Source organism: Nerophis lumbriciformis, linkage group LG11 (assembly GCF_033978685.3).
Source record: "Nerophis lumbriciformis linkage group LG11, RoL_Nlum_v2.1, whole genome shotgun sequence".
In the NCBI taxonomy this organism is placed as follows: Eukaryota; Metazoa; Chordata; class Actinopteri; order Syngnathiformes; family Syngnathidae; genus Nerophis; species Nerophis lumbriciformis.
Window position 1 is genome coordinate 7,339,968 of NC_084558.2, and position 24,486 is coordinate 7,364,453.

Genomic DNA, 24,486 nt, shown 5'->3' on the forward strand with positions numbered 1-24,486 from the left:
AATTTGGTATAAAATGTGATGAATTATATTAAAACATTTTCAGGGTTTCCCCCAGATTGCCAACATACTTGTTGCAGTGGGGGCAAGGCTTTGGGCGTGGCGGGGATGTGGTCAACATAACTTCATCATATAATTTGCATAATCTGCTATTAACCATATATTTTCTTTAAAAAGGCAAATAAAATGATACATTAAAAACAATAATCTTGGCTGCTGATGTAGGCCATATACATATGTTATTTTTCAATGCATTTTTGAAAATATTGCATCGATTTAGAATCAGAATAAATAAGATTTGCGATTCAGATGTGAAGCGATTTTTTCACAACTAAAACCTTTTGTAACAACAATTGCTTTGGTGTATGTGCACACACTCCAGGCAGGTACGTGTGTACAAGACAGCCGTGAATGAAAACCTGAATGCCAGATTTCTGGTATATGTTATTAAATTTTAGTTAGTTATTGTAAAAAGTATGGACATTTTATAAAGTACATACTGTTTGTTCTGTTAAACCACCAATGGTAACATAAGCTAACCGGTGGTGTAGTTTTGTTATATTTTTTGGTTAAAAAAAAAAAATGTTTATTTAAAAAAAGTTGCTAACTTGATAGCCCACGCAAAGTTAATCTACTAAACGTGTGCAAAATGACTGCGGCAGTTAAGTGAGCAGAATAAGACGTGCAATCCATTTTGCATCTTCATCATACATCATATATATATATATATATATATCATATATGCTGATCATCAAAATGTTCAAAATACTAGGAGAAGGAAATGCAAATATTATTATTTAGCAGGAGCAATTTGAGTTATGCACACTCTTCACCGTTTTGCGAGCTCAATTTAGTTGCTGCAAAAACACATGATCAATCAATCAATCAATCAATCAATCTTTATTTATATAGCCCTAAATCACAAGTGTCTCAAAGGGCTGCACAAGCCACAACGACATCCTCGGTACAAAGCCCACATACGGGCAAGGAAAAACTCACCCCAGTGGGACGTCGATGTGAATGACTATGAGAAACCTTGGAGAGGACCGCATATGTGGGTAACCCCCCCCCTCTAGGGGAGACCGAAAGCAATGGATGTCGAGTGGGTCTGACATAATATTGTGAGAGTCCAGTCCATAGTGGATCCAACATAATAGTAAGAGTCCAGTCCATAGTGGGGCCAGCAGGACACCATCCCGAGCGGAGACGGGTCAGCAGCGTAGAGATGTTCCCAGCCGATGCACAGGCGAGCGGTCCACCCCGGGTCCCGACTCTGGACAGCCAGCACTTCATCCATGGCCACCGGACCTGTGCCCCCCCCCCCCCCCTCAAGGAAAAGGGGAGCAGAGGAGAAAAGAAAAGAAACGGCAGATCAACTGGTCTAACAGGGGGGCTATTTAAAGGCTAGAGTATACAAATGAGTTTTAAGATGGGACTTAAATGCTTCTACTGAGGTAGCATCTCTAATTGTTACCGGGAGGGCATTCCATAGTACTGGAGCCCAAATAGAAAACGCTCTATAGCCCGCAGACTTTTTTTGGGCTCTGGGAATCACTAATAAGCCGGAGTTCTTTGAACGCAGATTTCTTGCCGGGACATATGGTACAATGCAATCGACAAGCTAGGACGGAGCTAGACCGTGTAGTATTTTATACGTAAGTAGTAAAACCTTAAAGTCACATCTTAAGTGCACAGGAAGCCAGTGCAGGTGAGCCAGTATAGGCGTAATATGATCAAACTTTCTTGTTCTTGTCAAAAGTCTAGCAGCCGCATTTTGTACCAACTGTAATTTTTTAATGCTAGACATAGGGAGACCCGAAAATAATACGTTACAGTAGTCGAGACGAGACGTAACGAACGCATGAATAATGATCTCAGCGTCGCTAGTGGATAAAATAGAACGAATTTTAGCGATATTACGGAGATGAAAGAAGGCCGTTTTAGTAACACTCTTAATGTGTGATTCAAACGAGAGAGTTGGGTCGAAGATAATACCCAGATTCTTTACTGTCAAATGTTAAGGTGGTATTATTAAATAAATGTCGGTGTTTAGCAGGACCGATAATCAGCATTTCCGTTTTCTTGGCGTTGAGTTGCAAGAAGTTAGCGGACATCCATTGTTTAATTTCATTAAGACACGCCTCCAGCTGACTACAATCCGGCGTGTTGGTCAGCTTTAGGGGCATGGATAGTACTTTATTGATTCCTTCAGGAGAGTTCTCTCAGGAAAATTAAAAAAGAGTGATACCCTAGAGTGATAATCACTAGCTATCTTTAATTCTAACATGAATGGAATAATATAGTATCGTCTTTGGCTCAATGTTCAAGTGTATTTAAAGATGCAAACATTTCTGAAAATTATGAAAGAAAATGTATGTATATATTAGAGATGTCCGATAATGGCTTTTTTGCCGATATCCGATATTCCGATATTGTCCAACTCTTAATTACCGATTCCGATATCAACCGATACCGATATATACAGTCGTGGAATTAACACATTGTTATGCCTAATTTTGTTGTGATGCCCCGCTGGATGCATTAAACAATGTAACAAGGTTTTTCCAAAATAAATCAACTCAAGTTATGGAAAAAAATGCCAACATGGCACTGCCATATTTATTATTGAAGTCATAAAGTGCTTTTTTTTTTAACAGCAGCTTGGAATTTGGGACATGCTCTCCCTATAGAGCATGAGGAGGTTGAGGTGGGCGGGGTTGGGGAGGAGGTGTATATTGTAGCGTCCCGGAAGAGTTAGTGCTGCAAGGGGTTCTGAGTATTTGTTCTGTTGTGTTTATGTTGTGTTACGGTGCGGATGTTCTCCCGAAAGGTGTTTGTCATTCTTGTTTGGTGTGGGTTCACAGTGGGGCGCATATTTGTAACAGTGTTAAAGTTGTTTATACGGCCACCCTCAGTGTGACCTGTATGGCTGATGACCAAGTATGCGTTGCATTCACTTGTGTGTGTGAAAAGCCGTAGGTATTATGTGATTGGGCCGGAACGCAAAGGCAGTGCCTTTAAGGTTTATTGGCGCTCTGTACTTCTCCCTTCGTCCGTGTACCACTCCGTACAGCGGCGTTTTAAAAAGTGATACATTTTACTTTTTGAAACCGATACCGATAACTTCCGATATTACATTTTAAAGCATTTATCGGCCGGTAATATCGGCAGTCCGGTATTATCGGACACCTCTAGCATATATCAATCAAAACTTTCACGGGCCCTCTGTAGTACCTCTACGTACCCTATGGGGGTCATGAACCCCATGTTGTAGACCTCTGATTTAAATGATGCACCATGAATATACCTTGATCCCACGCTACTGTGTGGGGTACAGAAGGGGGAAGCAGCCCTCCAAAATGCTGCCCCTGTGCGGATGATAAATGGCCTCGGTGATTAGTTAGCTGAGGAGGGAGGGTGCACTGCTTAGGCCCTTTTAATGGGCCATAATTTGGGAGATAACTGTATTGTCCTATCTCTCTTGACATTTAAATCTAATCAGACCCTCCTCGTTAGCGCTGGTATTCCAAAACGAAGGAGCCCGGGAGGGATTCCGTGGCAGCTCGTGGAGAGGGATTGCCCCCATAGAGGGGTCGCCAAGCAATTATTAGAGGCTGGGCCCAGGGACGCACGTTACTAGGCTCCTGTTTTATTTGGATTTTGTTGAACTGACAGCTCAGTTTACAGAGCTACTGTTCATTTAGCCAGATAATAGCACAACAGACAAATATGCTCGCGACCCTTCACATCTCCCCCTGCAAACACACACACACACACACACACACACACACACACACACACACACATCCCCAAGGAGCCACTTTGAGGCTTCTTCTCCTCTCCTTTCCACAGATGAGATGCTCCGTTTGATTAACGCTTCCCTTTCATCCTCTTCATTAGCACAGCCTGTACAGCAGCAGAGGGTATGAATTAGATTCCACTTATTCCTTAGACCGCTTCTAATCCCGCACAATGGCGCTTAATAAGAAAAAGGTGTTTGTAATTGTTTTCTGCTGCGATGCGCGGCGGCCGCATCTGTTTCTGTGCAGCGCAACAGGCGGCTCCAGAGATCCCCGAATAAGGGGCAAGCGGCGGCGTTGCGGGGCCAGAGACCTCTGGAGCAATAAATGCGTGTAGACGAGCCAATTTCCTCCGGCGAAGCGTCCCGCCGCGTTGAGAAGTCGGGCCTCCGTCAATGAGAACCACCTGGTGCTGAAGGAAGTGATTAAGGTTGGCACCACTGTGAGAGAAGAACTGTTTGCTTAAGGAGCGTTGAGATGCTGGAGGGGGAGGGTTGTTGGAGAAATATTGACGCACCTTTTTGGTCCCAGCGAGATCTGAGGCGCGCTGTTATTTTGTTAGTGCTCAATCAAGGGGGGGCACTGTTTTGGTTCCAGCATGCGTTTTCGGCTGGAGGAAAAGTCTCTGTCCTGATGGAGAATGCATTGAAACCACTTAGATCTCTCAGCAAGTTGCATGGAAAGTGGCAATAACGACTTTATTGGTTGAAAGGCTTGTTACTGATAGCGTAGTGGTTCACTTTGGTGGGTGGGTTCGGTTCCCAATCAGTGCTTAGCCTTTCTCTACACTGGTTGGGTTGCAGGGAGTGATGAAACAAGCATCAATGCATTATGAAACCGTAAAAATTTGTCAGTGCAGTGTCAAAATACAGTGAGTGTGCCAAACACTCACTAAGACATCATTTCATTGTGTGTTATACTCAATGGACATCTTTATGTGCTCGACGCCTCAATCATTGGTATGTTTTCATCTACAAAACCATTCTGGGTATCACTCCATCTTATCTGTCTTGTCTTTTAACAAAGAAACAAGGAAGTCACAATCTTCGTTCAATGAATGTTCTGCAATTTGTCGTCCCCAAAGTAAGAACTGAACTGGGCAAGAAAGCATTTAGGTTTTCAGCACCGAAGGCTTGGAATAACCCACAATCGAACATTAAACTTCAAACCCCAGTTACGTTGAATGAGTTTAAAGCTTCTGTGAAAGGACTGTAGTCTACCTTGTCTGTATGCACATGTGTCATGTGAGCAAGTTTTAATGTTGTAAATGTGATGTTTTATGTATTTGTTTACTGTTTTTAATGTAACTGTGACGACGTGGTCGCATCGTGATGCGGGTGTGTTCTCCCAGGGATGCAGACGGCTTTGGACACAGCTTGCAGGTAGGAATATGATTTATTTAACATATAAATCATACGATGAATAAACAAAAGACATACACGTAGCACAAAAGGCAAAACAAAAGGGCTAGCGTGGGAGCTAGTAAACCAAAATAGCCTAGCGTGAAAACTAGCAGCTAAGGAACATGAAATAAACGTCGTCATCAGTTGTGTGGGAACAAACTAGGAAGCCAGACCGAGTGAGGCCAGGGCAAAGACTAAATAGCCCTCTGATTAGCGCCCGGGCAACAGGTGCGCGTCCCGGACACTAACCAGAGGCAGGTGTATACAATCTGCCGTCATGGCAACAGAAACAAACGAAACTCAAGGTGCTGAAAACACATGTGACTCAAACATAAACAAACTATGATCCGGGCAGCGGATCGTAACAGTAACCTTGCTGCTGCCCTCTTGGCCAGGTCTCCCTTGGAAAAGAGATCTTTGATCTCAATGGGATTTTACCTGGTTAAATAAAGGCTAATAATAAATTTCCCATCACCGGTTGCAGGACTCACCATCAAATGTGGACATTTTTCAACTGAAATTTCTCAATGATCAATTTCATTATATTTATTGAGAATACAGTGCAGTTTGAATATGTGTTATATTTAGTGAACAGGAACAATGTATTTTTTATCCACAAACTGAAAACTATTTTGACAGAAAGTATCTCTCCTGGGCAGCACGGTGGAAGAAGGGTTAGTGCGTCTGCCTCACAATACGAAGGTCCTGAGTAGTCGGGAGTTCAATCCCGGGCTCGGGATCTTTCTGTGTGGAGTTTGCATGTCCTCTCCGTGACTGTGTGGGTTCCCTCCGGGTACTCCGGCTTCCTCCCACCTCCAAAGACATGCACCTGGGGATAGGTTGATTGGCAACACTAAATGGTCTGTGTTGGCCCTGTGATGAGGTGGCGACTTGTCCAGGGTGTACACCGCCTTCCGCCCGATTGTAGCTGAGATAGGCTCCAGCGCCCCCCGCGACCCCGAAGGGAATTAGCGGTAGAAAATGGATGGATGGATGGGTATCTCTCCTCCTGCCAATGTTAGGTCTTCAATCAATAAATCATTCATCAAAGTTTATTTATATAGCCCTTAATCACAAGTGTCTCAAAGGGCTGCACAAGCCACAACGACATCCTCGGCTCAGATCCCACATCAGGGCAAGGAAAAACTCAACCCAATGGGATACAATGAGAAACCTTGAAGGGGACCGCGGATGCCCCTCTCCCCAATAAGCAACATTTTAACATGTACCATGCCTTTTAAAAATAATTTTAAGTAAAAATACTGTATGAAAACAACTTTAGAATGTAGTAGTAGTAGTTTTATAAAGTAGTGGACTTCTACGGTGATCTTCTTTTAGCTTCTTCTCCGTCAAATACCTCTTCAGCAGCTTTCCAATATTTTCATGGATAAACATTCTCTATTAGATATTATTTCAACATCCTTGGCTGGCGTTAGACTCATTTTGCTTCAGTATGGTGTACACGAGCACGCTCTGTCATGTTTTTGATAAAAAAATTTTAATTCAATGAATATCATCCAATTCTTCTTCTCAGCACTGTCTCTTCACCCTCTCTTTCATCCTTCCCATGATTGGAAAACAAATTAATCCTTATTTAGCTAACGCTAGAAAGGTGAATCTTCCAGGGTTCACTATGGCATTTGCTATGCCAACTTGTAACTAACATTTTTGCTTGCAACTTGAAACATAACAATTTCCTGATAGATAGCTCTTATCTCAAAACACTCTTAAGTTGGGGGCAAAAACACTTTCTAAGGCTCACCAACTGTATGAACCGGGATGACTAGAAACGACAATGGAAGGCTCGTCTCAGGACGACCTCGAGAGAACAATAGACATGGCTGGTTGAAATGTAAACTATTTACACACTTTGCTAGTCTTTTTCTATGATAGTGGGTTTGAATTAGTGCTACAGAGCATTGTTGTTAACTTAAGCCAGTGTTTCTTAACCATAGGGCCAGAACCCATTGTTAGGTCACAAGCGCTTTTAGAGTGCCATCCAAAATGGTCTGTTTCTCAGCTTTGGTCCGTATGGGCCGCAGCGGTACTCAGTTGCAATACACTTTTCCACCACTTGGGGCAGTCATTACATTATCAATCAAACAGAAGAAGTCTGGAGCTAAAGTTAGAGATAAAAAAATAAAAAATATACCTCAAATGGTAAAGCTTGTATTTTCATTTGCACTTAAATTGAATTGACAGTTTATTTAAGAAACATAGGTTAATATTTATTATAAAAAAAATTAAATGTATTTATTTTATGTAAATTTATTTTTCAGCAGATTTTATGAGTCCCTTCTTTTGCAGTATATTTGATTATGATTAGTATTTATTTTTGTAATCCACTTGACCTAAGCCTTAATAATAATCTTTGTGGTTAACACATGCTTTCATATCGTTTGACTAGGTGTATTCTGTTAAACTGTAAGTAAGCTAGATATAATTATTGAATATGTTTAAAATAAAGAGTAAAACGGCTAATTCAGTGGTAATATCTGAGTGGGCTCCTCTGTCATGGAAAAGTTGGGCCTCGAGGTCAAAAAGGTTAACAACCCGTAGTTTAAGCAACAATAATAGATGGTAAGCCACTGCATACATTTTCAGAATCAAAGCGCAAGATTTTCATTTTCTTCTAATTCTTTTTGACCCAATTAAGCCTGGGTCAGAAGCCACCAATTGAGAATCACACTTCTATCATGTACTGTATGGCAACATGGCAATCAGACTTTAAATTGGCTGGCTGGCTACTCTGAACAGGATTAGCAATGTAGAAAATGGATGATTGCTTGATGGCTCGGTTGCAGCATATTTAAACATTCATAGCATGCATTGCAAAAGCTTCATTGCTCGAAAACAATACAATTCACATGATCTTTTTCAGTATTCCAAGGCTCTAATCTGATTAAAGCATCTCATATGCAAATATGTGCTGTAAATCTTAGAAAACGCTCATATTTTAAGGTTGCTCATGAAAATAATATACCCTACTCTCATAATCGCTTTGAAGTTGTGTCAAATTAGCGTGTGTTCTAGGAACAAATGTTGCAAGAGTTGTTGCTGCAGGGATTTGCACATTCAGATTGTTTTGCTGCAGGATGAAGGTTGAATACGCTGCGTTGCATGAAAAGTTTGCTGGCTACAATAGCTAAGACTTAAGTCATTTCAGGACGCATAATCTAATTGTTTTTAGTTGTCACGTCAGGTTTTTGTCACAAATTACTGTACAACCCTTGACATTAACTAGAATCATTTTTTTTTTAGAATCTAATTTTTTTTACATGACAGTACTTAGTTTCTGTAAGCTGATGTTTCTACTCATAAACCCCTGCACACAAAAGGGAGACGATATGGCAAAACATTCACCTCTGCTATATTGTCTGTGATAAACATTTTCAGACAAATTGTAGGATTGACTTGTAATTTCTCACTCTCCTCAATGCGCTCTACAGGGTATCTAGCAGAATCACCACAGCATTAAGTATACACCTTTAGGGCGCACATACAACGTTTGGCATAAACATTCTACTTGGTTGTTTCGAACCACAACGACTATGGGGGCCACGTGGCGCCTGGTCTCTTGGGTGACTGATCACCACGGATGTTTTTGTTGTGCTCTGCAGGTGTTTGCTTGTTTTGATTTGATGGACTTAATTACTTCAAGGTTGCAGTTATACTTTGTTTCTGCTAAACTTTTATTCAGCGGCGAGTCAACATGTCCTTTGTAACGGTTTTAGTTCAGTTTTTGCAGCATCGCAGCCACTTTAACACACCAAATTGAACAATTTGGTCTACAGGCAGGCCAGTCTAGTACCCGCACTCTTTTACTATGACGCCACGTTGATGTAACACGTGGCTTAACATTGTCTTGCTGAAATAAGCAGGGGCGTCCATGGTAACGTTGCTTGGATGGCAACATATGTTGCTCCAAAACCTGTATGTACCTTTCAGCATTAATGGTGCCATCACAGATATGTAAGTTACCCATGTCTTGGGCACTAATGCACCCCCATATCATCACAGATGCTGGCTTTTCAACTTTGCGCCTATAACAATCCGGATGGTTCTTTTCCTCTTTGGTCCGGAGGACACGACGTCCACAGTTTTCAAAAACTATTTGAAATGTGGACTCGTCAGACCACAGAACTCTTTTCCACTTTGTATCAGTCCATCTTAGATGAGCTCAGGCCCAGCGAAGCCGACGGCGTTTCTGGGTGTTGTTGATAAACGGTTTTCGCCTTGCATAGGAGAGTTTTAACTTGCACTTACAGATGTAGCGACCAACTGTAGTTACTGACAGTGGGTTTCTGAAGTGTTCTTGAGCCCATGTGGTGATATTCTCTACACACTGATATCGCTTGTTGATGCAGTACAGCCTGAGGGATCGAAGGTCACGGGCTTAGCTGCTTACGTGCAGTGATTTCTCCAGATTCTCTGAACCCTTTGATGATATTACGGACCGTGGATGGTGAAATCCCTAAATTCCTTGCAATAGCTGGTTGAGAAAGGTTTTTCTTAAACTGTTCAACAATTTGCTCACACATTTGTTGACAAAGTGGTGACCCTCGCCCCATCCTTGTTTGTGAATGACTGAGCATTTCATGGAATCTACTTTTATACCCAATCATGGCACCCACCTGTTCCCAATTTGCCTGTTCTCCTGTGGGATGTTCCAAATAAGTGTTTGATGAGCATTCCTCAACTTTATCAGTATTTATTGCCACCTTTCCCAACTTCTTTGTCACATGTTGCTGAAGTTAATGATTATTTGCACAAATTTTTTTTTTTATCAGTTTGAACATCAAATATGTTGTCTTTGTAGCATATTCAACTGAATATGGGTTGAAAATGATTTGCAAATCATTGTATTCCGTTTATATTTACATCTAACAAAATTTCCCAACTCATATGGAAACAGGGTTTGTACAAAGCAAACTATAACCTGCTACCCAAGAATGTACAACAATTCTTCTCAACAAAAAGGGAGAAATATAACCTTAGAGGAAAATCTAATTTAAAACATTTATATGCTCGTACAACACTTAAAACCTTTAGTATATCAGTATGTGGAATTAAATTATGGAACGGATTAACCAAACAAATCAAACAAAGCACCAACATGATTCAGTTTAAGAGACTGTTCAAACTACAAGTGTTCACAAAGTACACAAAACATGAATTATGATGAACATCTTGAACCCTTTTTTTTCCCCTTAATTTTTTTTATTGACACAAAATCATTTATGTATTTAATATTTGTTTGCTTACTGTACTATGTTATTTATTTATTATTTATTTGTTCACTGTTCTATTACAGAGAACAAGGAAATTGGATAACATTGCTATGGTATGAAAAGGGTTAGTATTAAATAAGATCTGCTTCTTCCGACTCCTTTTCGAACGTGCTGATGAAACAACTGGAAGTGTGTGATGCATTACATTGTATCGTATGCATGTTCGAAATAAACTGAAACTGAACTGAACTGAACTGAACTTCCATTCAAAAGCACGAAAAGATAATTACTAATTTCGGATCGCTTTGAACGCCATCACTGTGACAACTTTTTACGGCCGGACTATTTATGTTTATATTGTAGCTGAATGATTTCCCTAAACATATAGTGTCTAAAGAACATTTGTTTTGTTATAGATTTTGCCCATTCATTGTGTCTTTTTCAATTAATGCCGAAGCAGCTTAGCATTTTTGAATTGTCTTAACTGCAGCCGAAGATACTGAACACTTTCCCCCCCACTGGACCTATCAACCTATTTTTTTCCTTTTTCATAAAAACTTTGGACATTATCTAAAATGTAAACACATGACTACTGAACATATTGAATAAACTGAATTTTAGTAGTTTTTTTTGTTTATTGTTCGTTCGTGATTATTTGTAGTAAATACAAATCTTTACATAACTTATAAAATAATAATTACATTGTTTTTTAATATCTAGTTATAAACGTACTTGAACTGCATTTGTGTTGGTTATGTCTGTACCGAATTTGTGCAAAGTGCTATTACCGTATTTTCCGGACTATATGTTGCTACTTTTTCCCTGCGCTTTGAACCCTGCGGATTATACAACGTTGTGTCTAATCTATGGATATTTCTTCGCTAACGGCCATCAGAGGCCGCTCTTGCACCTTTCTGTGTAAATATTTCATTTTACAATGTAGCTTATAGTCCGGTGCAGCATAACAGATAAACAGACTTTTTGGACACCAATTTTATTCTGTCACCATTTCAGTCAGGTTTTCGTAGAAATCACAGTACTGTTACTGCTGCTATGAAGTTTATAAATGATGTAACTGAAGCTCTTGACAAGAAGCAGTGCTGTCTGTCCCTCTTTATTGACTTTTCAAAGGCATTTGATACTGTTGATCATGTAATTTTAATCAAACGTCTTTCAGCTATTGGTTTTTCTCAGCAAGCAGTTGGATGGTTTGCAAATTACCTCACAAGTAGAACTCAGGCTGTTCAGATAGAAGGTTCCTCCTCGGACGTACTGCAAGTGAAAAAGGGTGTCCCTCAAGGTTCTGTGTTGGGCCCCTTATTATTCACTATTTACATAAATAATCTTGGACAGAATATTCCGAACTCAACTTTCCATTTCTATGCTGATGATACTGTCATATACTGCACAGCACCCACTCTTGCTGAGGCTTTTAAATATCTACAACATGCATTTGACAGAGTACAAGAACAACTTTGCTATCTTCAACTGGTTTTAAATGCAGAGAAAACAAAGTGTATGCTCTTTACCACATCAAAAACTGTAAGATCATCACTGTGTGAGAACATTTTAACAAGAAATGGGCAACAAATTATGTTAGTATCTGCTTTTAAATATTTAGGATTTTTAATTGATGACCACTTGAGTTTTAAGGAGCCCATTCAGTATGTTGTAAAAAAACTGAAACTTTTACTGGGATTTTATTATAGAAACAAGTCTTGCTTTTCTTTTACTGTGAAACAGAAATTGGTGGAAACAACCTTTTTACCTGTTATTGACTATGGAGATGTGTTGTACATGAATGCTACTGCTGGTTGTCTCCACAAGCTGGATAGTGTGTACCACGGGGTACTGAGATTCATCACCAACTGCGCTCCCCTTACTCACCATTGTGTGTTATACTCAATGGTTAACTGGACATCTTTATGTGCTCGACGCCTCAATCATTGGTATGTTTTCATCTACAAAACCATTCTGGGTATCACTCCATCTTATCTGTCTTGTCTTTTAACAAAGAAACAAGGAAGTCACAATCTTCGTTCAATGAATGTTCTGCAATTTGTCGTCCCCAAAGTAAGAACTGAACTGGGCAAGAAAGCATTTAGGTTTTCAGCACCGAAGGCTTGGAATAACCTACAATCGAACATTAAACTTCAAACCCTAGTTACGTTGAATGAGTTTAAAGCTTCTGTGAAAGGATTGCAGTCTACCTTGTCTGTATGCACATGTGTCATGTGAGCAAGTTTTAATGTTGTAAATGTGATGTTTTATGTATTTGTTTACTGTTTTTAATGTAACCTTGCTGCTGCCCTCTTGGCCAGGTCTCCCTTGGAAAAGAGATCTTTGATCTCAATGGGATTTTACCTGGTTAAATAAAGGCTAATAATAATAATAATAATGTAAAGATATTTATCTCTCTTAAAATTTATCTGGGTGAGTCTTAAATTCCACTGCGCTCTATAGTCCGGAAATAGGGTATTTATATTTTAAATATTTTCATAGTTAGAGCATAAAAACCTTGTTTACACCTTTGTAAAAAAAATATATATATATATTTTACAATTGGGAAAGCTCTTTTGACATGAGATAACACCCACATAGTCACCTTTGCAAGCCGCAAACTTCGAAGTGCAATGTGGCGAGGAATGACTATTACAATACTCACTAGGCTGTAGTTACAAAATCTTGCTTAGGGCCACAAAAAGCCCTAAAAAAGATTGATCGGAAAAGATGGCTTACATCAACCAAAATGTATTTGCAGGTGTGCTACAAAACAAAAGGTTGGCTTTCTTTAGACCTATTCAGTCTGACGGAAATGCTTTCTGCCACCTTAAAGGGGAACCGCACTTTTTTTTTAAATTTTGCCTATCGTTCGCAATCATTATGAAAGACATGACGACGGATGTATTTTTTTTTAATGCATTCTAACTCGTAAATAAAAGTTTGCGGAGCCAATGGGAAGTCCTGTATTCCGCCCATGAAACTCAATAAAAACATCCAAAAAGCATAGTAGTATTAGTGATATTGTTATTTTAAGCATACATGCCAACCTTGAGACCTCCAATTTCAGGAGGTGGGGGGAGGGCGTGGTTGGGGGCGTGGTTAAGAGGGGAGGAGTATATTTACAGCTAAAATTCACCAAGTCAAGTATTTCATATATACTGTATATATATAAGAAATGCTTGACTTTCAGTGAATTCTAGCTATATATATATATATATATATATATATATATATATATATATATATATATATATATATATATATATATATATATATATATAATAAGAGAAATATTTGAATTTCAGTGTTCATTTATTCACACATAACACTCATCTACTCATTGTTGAGTTAAGGGTTGAATTGTCCATACTTGTTCTATTCTCTGTCACTATTTTTCTAACCATGCTGAACACCCTCTCTGATGATGCATTCTGCTTCGTCTCCTTGTTGTGTGCAGTTGTGCACTGCACTCTCTGAAAGCCGTAGATGTTATTGTCACATATGCATGTACAGTAGATGGCAGTATTGTCCTGTTTAAGAGTGTCACAACATTGCTGTTTACGGCCGGCGAACTGCTTTACGGTAGACAAAAAAGTGACTGCTGTTGTTGTGTGTTGTTACCGCGCTGGGAGGACGTTAATGAAACTGCTTAACAACAAACCCACATAAGAAACCAAGAACTCGCCCTCGATCATTCTACAGTTATAAAGTGATTGGGCAGGCATGCTGTTTATATTGTGGGAAAGCGGACGTGAAGACAGGCTGTCGACACGTCACTCAGGTCCGCATGGAGCTGGAGGGGGCGTGGCCTCCAGCTCCGCCTGAATTCCGGGAGATTTTCGGGAGACAATTTGTCCCGAGAGGTTTTCGGGAGAGGCGCTGAATTTCGGGAGTCTCCCGGAAAATCCGGGAGGGTTGGCAAGTATGATTATAAGTGCTAACGCAGACACCTCTCTTTGTTTATAATGTATATTTGTTGCTGGATCTACTCTTTTTTTTTTTATGTTGCCCTTATTCTTGCTGCAGCTGTTACATATGCTGTAATATTGTACATGGTAATTGGGATTTGTTATATATTGTATATATTTTATACTGTATATATAATATGTAACTATTACATATATGTTATATTTATATTGCTACTATGGTACATTTTTAGTCTACTTTATACCTTTTGTTTTCGCCCTCTTTTTGTGCCCTTGTGTGCATTATCCTTGCCAACCTTACCCTTTCAATCCTTTGCAACTGAGCTACTGTGTGGAACAATTTCCCTTGTGGATCATTAAAGTTTGTCTAAGTCTAAGTCTAAGTAGCGGCGCCATGATCACGAGCTTGTATGCCAATGTTGACATTATCGACTGATCAGCTGCTTCCTCGTTTCCTTGCTCGTCCAACTTTATTGTAGATCATAAATCATGCCTCTCACTTGGATCGTAGAAGGCGTATTCCCACAAGTTGGTACACTTTGACAGCCAATTTAGGCCGGGATAACGACAAGAAAAGACACTTGTTTCCACCCCCATTTTCTTCATCTAAATGGGAATACAGGTAAAAGCCAGTAAATTAGAATATTTTGAAAAACTTGATTTATTTCAGTAATTGCATTCAAAAGGTGTAACTTGTACATTATATTTATTCATTGCACACAGACTGATGCATTCAAATGTTTATTTCATTTAATTTTGATGATTTGAAGTGGCAACAAATGAAAATCCAAAATTCCGTGTGTCACAAAATTAGAATATTACTTAAGGCTAATACAAAAAAGGGATTTTTAGAAATGTTGGCCAACTGAAAAGTATGAAAATGAAAAATATGAGCATGTACAATACTCAATACTTGGTTGGAGCTCCTTTTGCCTCAATTACTGCGTTAATGCGGCGTGGCATGGAGTCGATGAGTTTCTGGCACTGCTCAGGTGTTATGAGAGCCCAGGTTGCTCTGATAGTGGCCTTCAACACTTCTGCGTTTTTGGGTCTGGCATTCTGCATCTTCCTTTTCACAATACCCCACAGATTTTCTATGGGGCTAAGGTCAGGGGAGTTGGCGGGCCAATTTAGAACAGAAATACCATGGTCCGTAAACCAGGCACCAGCAGATGACATGGCACCCCAAACCATCACTGATGGTGGAAACTTTACACTAGACTTCAGGCAACGTGGATCCTGTGCCTCTCCTGTCTTCCTCCAGACTCTGGGACCTCGATTTCCAAAGGAAATGCAAAATTTGCATGGTTGGGTGATGGTTTGGGGTGCCATGTCATCTGCTGGTGTCGGTCCACTCTGTTTCCTGAGATCCAGGGTCAACGCAGCCGTCTACCAGCAAGTTTTAGAGCACTTCATGCTTCCTGCTGCTGACCTGCTCTATGGAGATGGAGATTTCAAGTTCCAACAGGACTTGGCGCCTGCACACAGCGCAAAATCTATCCGTGCCTGGTTTACGGACCATGGTATTTCTGTTCTAAATTGGCCCGCCAACTCCCCTGACCTTAGCCCCATAGAAAATCTGTGGGGTATTGTGAAAAGGAAGATGCAGAATGCCAGACCCAAAAACGCAGAAGAGTTGAAGGCCACTATCAGAGCAACCTGGGCTCTCATAACACCTGAGCAGTGCCAGAAACTCATCGACTCCATGCCACGCCGCATTAACGCAGTAATTGAGGCAAAAGGAGCTCCAACCAAGTATTGAGTATTGTACATTATCATAATTTTCATTTTCATACTTTTCAGTTGGCCAACATTTCTAAAAATCCCTTTTTTGTATTAGCCTTAAGTAATATTCTAATTTTGTGACACACGGAATTTTGGATTTTCATTTGTTGCCACTTCAAATCATCAAAATTAAATGAAATAAACATTTGAATGCATCAGTCTGTGTGCAATGAATAAATATAATGTACAAGTTACACCTTTTGAATGCAATTACTGAAATAAATCAAGTTTTTCAAAATATTCTAATTTACTGGCTTTTACCTGTATATGAAGATCCTAGCAGTAAGTGATGTTTTACTATGTTGGTTGGATCTCATAAAGTGAGTAATAATCTGTGATGTATTGGTGTGTTTTTTAAATTTTTGCTTGAAATTATCAAAATACGTAAATATTAAATGTTATTATAAATGTGTCTTTTGCTACATTACATATATACTAACATCATGTATACAAAACCTTAATGGAGGTGTTTGGACATTTTATAAGGGCTTTAAAGGCGGAATAAATCGACTCCGAAGTGCTCCATTGTAAGCAGACTTTTGATAGTATGTATTTACTATTTAGAACAGGGGTGTCAAACTCGTTTTCATTGAGTGCCACATGGTCGTTATGGCTGCCCTCAGAGAGCCGGTTGTAAAAGCGAATAATATATACATTTGCCTATGCATTTGATTACCGTATTAAAGTTTTTCCCCGTACACTGTTAAAAAAAAAATCTATGGATTTTACAATAAAAACTGGCAACACATCAACAGAATTGTACAATAAAATTTACGGTGGTTTTTACAACATATTACTGAAAATAGAAACATTTTACCACTTTTAAAAATGTCTGGCAACTGAGCTGCCAGTTTTTTACCGTTGGAAAAAAACTGTAGTACGATTTTTGGATACACCGTAGATTTTACGGTAAAAAACTGGCAGCTCAGTTGCCAGAATTTTATCGTTGTCACGACTTGGTCCGGGGTGTTTGCTTTTCCAGGATGCAATGGAAAGTTGGCTCGTGCGAGACGGGAATGGAGGTACATGATTTATTTAATATATCAAAAAAGGAATAAATGAAAGCGCGCACAGTGGCGGAGAATAAACTATGAAAAAACAAAAAGACTATAAACATGGAACCAAAACTTACTGTGACAAGGGACATGAAGCAGGATCATAGAGGAATGGACAGAGCATAAATGTGGTGCGGTATGGGGTGCAAGGTCGTCAGAAACACAAACTGAAAAACACTGAACTTAAATACTATGGACATGATTAACGAAAACAGGTGCGTGACTTGACAGGTGCGTGACGTGACAGGTGAAAACTAATGGTTGCTATGGTGACCAGACAAGGGAGTGAAAAAGCCAGAAACTAAACAAAACATGACTAAGACAAAACATGATTACACAGACATGACAATCGTAAAACACAGTGGTAGTGTTTTTTAATTTTACAGTAATTAGAACTAAAACACTGTAAATTAAAAAAAATCATATTGTCATTGTTACAATTTAATGGATAACTTGATTTGAAATCATAAGTCAAGCAGATATTTATGTATTTAATTTTATTTCAACTAAAAAATTGCATGGAAATTATGATCATATATTTGTAGCAACATTTGATAATACGTTTAAAATGTATGCAATTTCAAGAAGTATAAATGTTTTTTTCTGTCAAATTGGAAAGAACAAATACATTTAGTAAGACAAGATACGGTATTTTATTGAAGCATATTATTTCCGGGCATTCGTGGACCACACAAAACAATTTGGTGGGCAAAATCTGGCCCCCGAGTCTTGAGTTTGACACCTGTGAATTAGAATGCATTAAAAAAAACATCTGCGGTCATGTCTTTCATAGTGATTGGGAGCGATGGGCAAAATTTAAAACAAAGTGCAGTTCCCCTTCACAACATCTGTGATTAAAAAAATAGCATCACTAACTGTAAGCAATAAATGCTACATAGCCATACATGTGACATTTAACTACCACCTAATTATTGTGCGTCACAGTGCGACAGTCCAAATCCTCTCTCGTGTGCACACCCTCTGAGCCGCTGGGCTGTTCATTCTCATCCACTTTGATGTTTATTTAATTTGCATGACCTTTTTATTGTAACGGGGGGCTTGTCAGGTCCTTCCCGTCCACCTTGTGTGTGTCCGAAAGTTCACTTACAAGCAGTGGGACTGCGCCGCATGTGAGGAGGACTACACCTTTTTGCACAAGGGCTGTCACGGCTCAGCGAATGTTGGCTTGTGGACGGTGGTGGTGGTGATGGAAATGCATACCTCGGAGGATTGTATGTACGTGTGTGTGTATGTGTGTGCGTGAAGAAGGTCATCAGGTTCAAAGAGTGCATACATGTATCGTCTGTACACTTGCCCTTATTTGCTCTATGGCTGTGATCTCTTCATCTTTATCTCGGTCTTCATCTCCGCGGCATTTAATGCTGCTAATTGACTTGGCGTCATTGGAAGACCGAGCAAAGCAGGAACAGCAGAGAATCCTGCCATTGTTTTCTCTCTTCTGCTCACACAAGGCTGATGTTTTTGTTCCAGAGATGGGGATTTCTGGACGTAAGAAGGCTTGTGTGTGCTCTGCTCCAACAAGTGTGTGTTTCATCATCTGCACATGAGAAACCTCCATTATTGAATCAATCCTGTTCCAGGATGCTGATTGATCTCCAGTTGGTGTTTAGAAAGATTTTTTTCCATGGACACGGTCAAGCTGTAGCCATTATAAAACCTTTTTTTTAACTGTACAGGCAGTTCTTAATAGGAGTGTTCCGATCAGGGTTTTAGACTTGGACTTAGACTTAGACTTAGACAAACTTTAATGATCCACAAGGGAAATTGTTCCACACAGTAGCTCAGTTACAACGGATGGAAAGGATAAGGATGTTTCTTATTCATTTGGAATAAGAAACAATTACGTTAATTCACACATTTATTAAATTAATGAAAATGTGTGCAAAACTGGAACATAAGTGCCGGATAGTTAAGTTAAGTTAAAGTACCAATGATTGTCACACACACACACACTAGGTGTGGCAAAATTATTCTCTGCATTTGACCCATCACCCTTGATCACCGCCTGGGAGGTGAGGGGAGCAGTGGGCAGCAGCGGTGGCCGCGCCCGGGATTCATTTTTGGTGTGAGAGTGCCAAGCAGGGAAGTAATGGGTCCCATTTTTATAGTCTTTGGTATGACTCGGCCGGCGTTTAAACTCACAACCTACCGATCTCAGGGCGGACACTCTAACCACTAGGCCACACAGTCAGAGTGTTTCCACACATATTTGTGCGTGCTATCGTAAAGTAATCAAGCTAGCGTCGTTAGCATTAGCGAATGTGCTAACATGTTTACAAGTGTTCGCGTTAGTATTATTCAATTAAATGTCATTCTTTGTTTATTGTTTCAATTTCGTAAATTTACAAAAACGTCACCGTGGAATTATTGATCCTGTTTAGCCCCACGACCCCGAAAGAGATAAGTGGTTGAAATTGGATGGATGGATTTCTGTTTTGTTTGAACACCCATTTTACTGCCGTGCCACAGGCACCAATTGGAAACAATTAAGGTATGTAAATAAACATTTACAAAATCTTTCGTACCAGTCCGGTGAGGCTAATATATGTGAAAATATTAATTTTTTCAAAAATTTGGTGGGTGCGGCTTAAGTAGCAGTGTGCTCTATGGCCCAGAAAATATACTAATTAGTTTATTTATTCTTGGCCCAGTCTTTGTGTTTCTCAGAGACTGAAATGCTCAACGCCAAGAAAACGGAAATGCTGATTATCGGTCCTGCTAAACACCGACATTTATTTAATAATACCACCTTAACATTTGACAACCAAACAATTACACAAGGCGAATCAGTAAAGAATCTGGGTATTATCTTCGACCCAACTCTCTCGTTTGAATCACACATTAAGAGTGTTACTAAAACGGCCTTCTTTCATCTCCGTAATATCGCTAAAATTCGTTCTATTTTATCCACTAGCGACACTGAGATCATTATTCATGCGTTCGTTACGTCTCGTCTCGACTACTGTAACGTATTATTTTCGGGTCTCCCAATGTCTAGCATTAAAAAATTACAGTTGGTACAAAATGCGGCTGCTAGACTTTTGACAAGAACAAGAAAGTTTGATCATATTACGCCTATACTGGCTCACCTGCACTGGCTTCCTGTGCACTTAAGATGTGACTTTAAGGTTTTACTACTTACGTATAAAATACTACACGGTCTAGCTCCGTCCTATCTTGTCGATTGCATTGTACCATATGTCCCGGCAAGAAATCTGCGTTCAAAGAACTCCGGCTTATTAGTGATTCCCAGAGCCCAAAAAAAGTCTGCGGGCTAAAGAGCGTTTTCTATTCGGGCTCCAGTACTATGGAATGCCCTCCCGGTAACAATTAGAGATGCTACCTCAGTAGAAGCATTTAAGTCCCATCTTAAAACTCATTTGTATACTCTAGCCTTTAAATAGCCCCCCTGTTAGACCAGTTGATCTGCCGTTTCTTTTCTTTTCTCCTCTGCTCCCCTTTTCCTTGAGGGGGGGGGGGCACAGGTCCGGTGGCCATGGATGAAGTGCTGGCTGTCCAGAGTCGGGACCCGGGGTGGACCGCTCGCCTGTGCATCGGCTGGGAACATCTCTGCGCTGCTGACCCGTCTCCGCTCGGGATGGTGTCCTGCTGGCCCCACTATGGACTGGACTCTTACTATTATGTTGGATCCACTATGGACTGGACTCTCACAATATTATGTCAGACCCACTCGACATCCATTGCTTTCGGTCTCCCCTAGAGGGGGGGGGTTACCCACATATGCGGTCCTCTCCAAGGTTTCTCATAGTCATTCACATCGACGTCCCACTGGGGTGAGTTTTTCCTTGCCCGTATGTGGGCTTTGTACCGAGGATGTCGTTGTGGCTTGTGCAGCCCTTTGAGACACTTGTGATTTAGGGCTATATAAATAAAGATTGATTGATTGATTGATTGATGTACAGCAGACAACCAGATTGTATAGTTCAAATTGACGCCCTACTACAAAATAGCCTTCAGTCAACACAATTACAAGGACTGACTATTTAAAATTGACTAAAAATAAAAACACCCAGGATGAAGATTTTTAATAGTTCTCTCCTGCAGCCACAATTGATAGTGCCATCTATCCATCCATCCATTCTCTACCGCTTGTCCCTTTTGGGGTCGCGGGGGGTGCTGGTGCCTATCTCGGCTGCATTCGGGCGGAAGATGGGGTACACCCTGAACACGTTGCCACCTCATCGCAGTGATAGTGCCAGCTTCTTTCTTATTTATTTTTTTCAAATCCATTTGACAGTTTCTATAGATTCTCAACCAACACATCTTTGTGTACACACACACACTCACTCACAAATACCTTGCAACTAATCCCCCAGCAAGGTGCAATGTTGTGCAGAGGTAGTGATCAGTCAGCTTGAGGTTGTGTGGTCTATTTTTTTTTTTTTTTTTTTTTTGATGCGGCACATCACCGCCTCACCTTTTTTTTTTTTTTGCTTTCTTTTGCCTCCAAGGCCCCTGGGGCCCTATGTGTGTGAGTGTGTGTATGTGTTTGTGAAACACAGTCAAGCTGCATTTTTACGCAGAGAGTGAAGGAAGACAAAGTATGTGTACTGCACAGAGAAAGACGGACAGACAGACCGACTTCTCCCGTTTCGCCAGCATCAGGAAGCGACTGACTCACACTCTTACAATGGCCAACAGAAATATGAAACTGCGGCAGAGTTCATAAGCACATCCATTGAAAGATACACACAGAACACACACACACACGCACAGTGACATGCACACCTAAACTATGTGTGTGCATGTCTTTGTTCCGTCTAGCTGTCCTCTTGGCACGTAAATCATAATGGATCTCATTATCCAGCTGGGTCAGCTCGGTGGGCCCCGTCTGGCGGGAGATGATAGCTAGCTGAGTGAGGAGCTGCCACAACATCCACACACACACACACATTCACATGCATCCACATTCACACCACTATACGCATCCTCCACTGCAGTTGTTACTTAGCTTTCAGAGTTTCTGCAAGAATGCACAGGTTGTCTTATTGGCATAACATGACAGACTAATACACACCATCCAGACACAATAGACATTAGTGGCTCAGCTTGCTATCAGGCAGACAGCTATGTGATGTGATGCAGAGCAGAGGGAGGGATGCATGAAAAATGGTACCCTCCATCTTTATAGCCCCCCGATAACACCCCTCCTCCCATATACCAGGGTAGTTTATCTTTTATAATTCAAGGCTACATTTTGGCTGTGTTGAAATATGTATGTATAAATAAAAAAAAATGTCAACGCCAGCTTGCGAGATGAGGGTGGAGCAGTCGGTTGCTCGTAACAAGGTTAGCCCGCACACCATTTGTTTGGACATGACCATTACCCAAACCAATTACTGGCTGGTATACCAGCAGCTTGCCAACAAGCTAATGTGTTCCCGTCACGCCTGCCCCTCCCTTGCACACACACACACACACATTAACGTGTGTATATATATATATATGTATGTATGAGAAAGGAGTGGGAAATAGATTGAGAGAGGAAGGATGGAGAAGGGCCTTAGGCGCAGGCCCCCCTTCCCCAACCAACTGACTGATGCAGCTAATAAACTTTCATTTAAGCTAATGTTGCCCCTTTTTTTCTCTCTCTCTCTCTCTCTCTTTTTATTCCATCTAGCTTTCTCTCTCTGCGTCCAGAAGACGGGTCGGCCCACGCAATCGATGCGGGCAGTCTGCCGGCCGGATGCCCACTTGGCTGCACAGCAGAGCGCTCAATCAGTCTGAACTTCAACACATAAAGCGACCTACAGAGGTAGACACACTGTGTAATCATTATGTACAGCAGCTACAAACCCAATTCATAAATCAAACAAACACCACTGCCATGCATGTAAATGGAGTTGTGTACAGGTAAAAGCCAGTAAATTAGAATATTTTGAAAAACTTGATTTATTTCAGTAATTGCATTCAAAAGGTGTAACTTGTACATTATATTTATTCATTGCACACAGACTGATGCATTCAAATGTTTATTTCATTTAATTTTGATGATTTGAAGTGGCAACAAATGAAAATCCAAAATTCCGTGTGTCACAAAATTAGAATATTACTTAAGGCTAATACAAAAAAGGGATTTTTAGAAATGTTGGCCAACTGAAAAGTATGAAAATGAAAAATATGAGCATGTACAATACTCAATACTTGGTTGGAGCTCCTTTTGCCTCAATTACTGCGTTAATGCGGCGTGGCATGGAGTCGATGAGTTTCTGGCACTGCTCAGGTGTTATGAGAGCCCAGGTTGCTCTGATAGTGGCCTTCAACTCTTCTGCGTTTTTGGGTCTGGCATTCTGCATCTTCCTTTTCACAATACCCCACAGATTTTCTATGGGGCTAAGGTCAGGGGAGTTGGCGGGCCAATTTAGAACAGAAATACCATGGTCCGTAAACCAGGCATGGGTAGATTTTGCGCTGTGTGCAGGCGCCAAGTCCTGTTGGAACTTGAAATCTCCATCTCCATAGAGCAGGTCAGCAGCAGGAAGCATGAAGTGCTCTAAAACTTGCTGGTAGACGGCTGCGTTGACCCTGGATCTCAGGAAACAGAGTGGACCGACACCAGCAGATGACATGGCACCCCAAACCATCACTGATGGTTTGGGTTGGTTTGGTTTGCATTTCCTTTGGAAATCGAGGTCCCAGAGTCTGGAGGAAGACAGGAGAGGCACAGGATCCACGTTGCCTGAAGTCTAGTGTAAAGTTTCCACCATCAGTGATGGTTTGGGGTGCCATGTCATCTGCTGGTGTCGGTCCACTCTGTTTCCTGAGATCCAGGGTCAACGCAGCCGTCTACCAGCAAGTTTTAGAGCACTTCATGCTTCCTGCTGCTGACCTGCTCTATGGAGATGGAGATTTCAAGTTCCAACAGGACTTGGCGCCTGTACACAGCGCAAAATCTACCCGTGCCTGGTTTACGGACCATGGTATTTCTGTTCTAAATTGGCCCGCCAACTCCCCTGACCTTAGCCCCATAGAAAATCTGTGGGGTATTGTGAAAAGGAAGATGCAGAATGCCAGACCCAAAAACGCAGAAGAGTTGAAGGCCACTATCAGAGCAACCTGGGCTCTCATAACACCTGAGCAGTGCCAGAAACTCATCGACTCCATGCCACGCCGCATTAACGCAGTAATTGAGGCAAAAGGAGCTCCAACCAAGTATTGAGTATTGTACATGCTCATATTTTTCATTTTCATACTTTTCAGTTGGCCAACATTTCTAAAAATCCCTTTTTTGTATTAACCTTAAG

The 24,486-nt window shown here is 40.7% G+C and overlaps 1 protein-coding gene across 2 annotated transcripts in view; it reads left to right on the forward strand.

Moving 5' to 3' along the window:
• The window catches only part of raraa (retinoic acid receptor, alpha a), a 508,790-nt gene that overhangs the window by 110,832 nt on the left and 373,472 nt on the right, over window positions 1–24,486 (forward strand). For both annotated transcript variants that reach the window (XM_061967531.2, XM_061967532.1), the window contains exon 2: window positions 22,863–22,997. The gene's annotated coding sequence lies outside the window, so the exon portion shown is untranslated. The remainder of the gene's footprint in view (window positions 1–22,862; window positions 22,998–24,486) is intronic.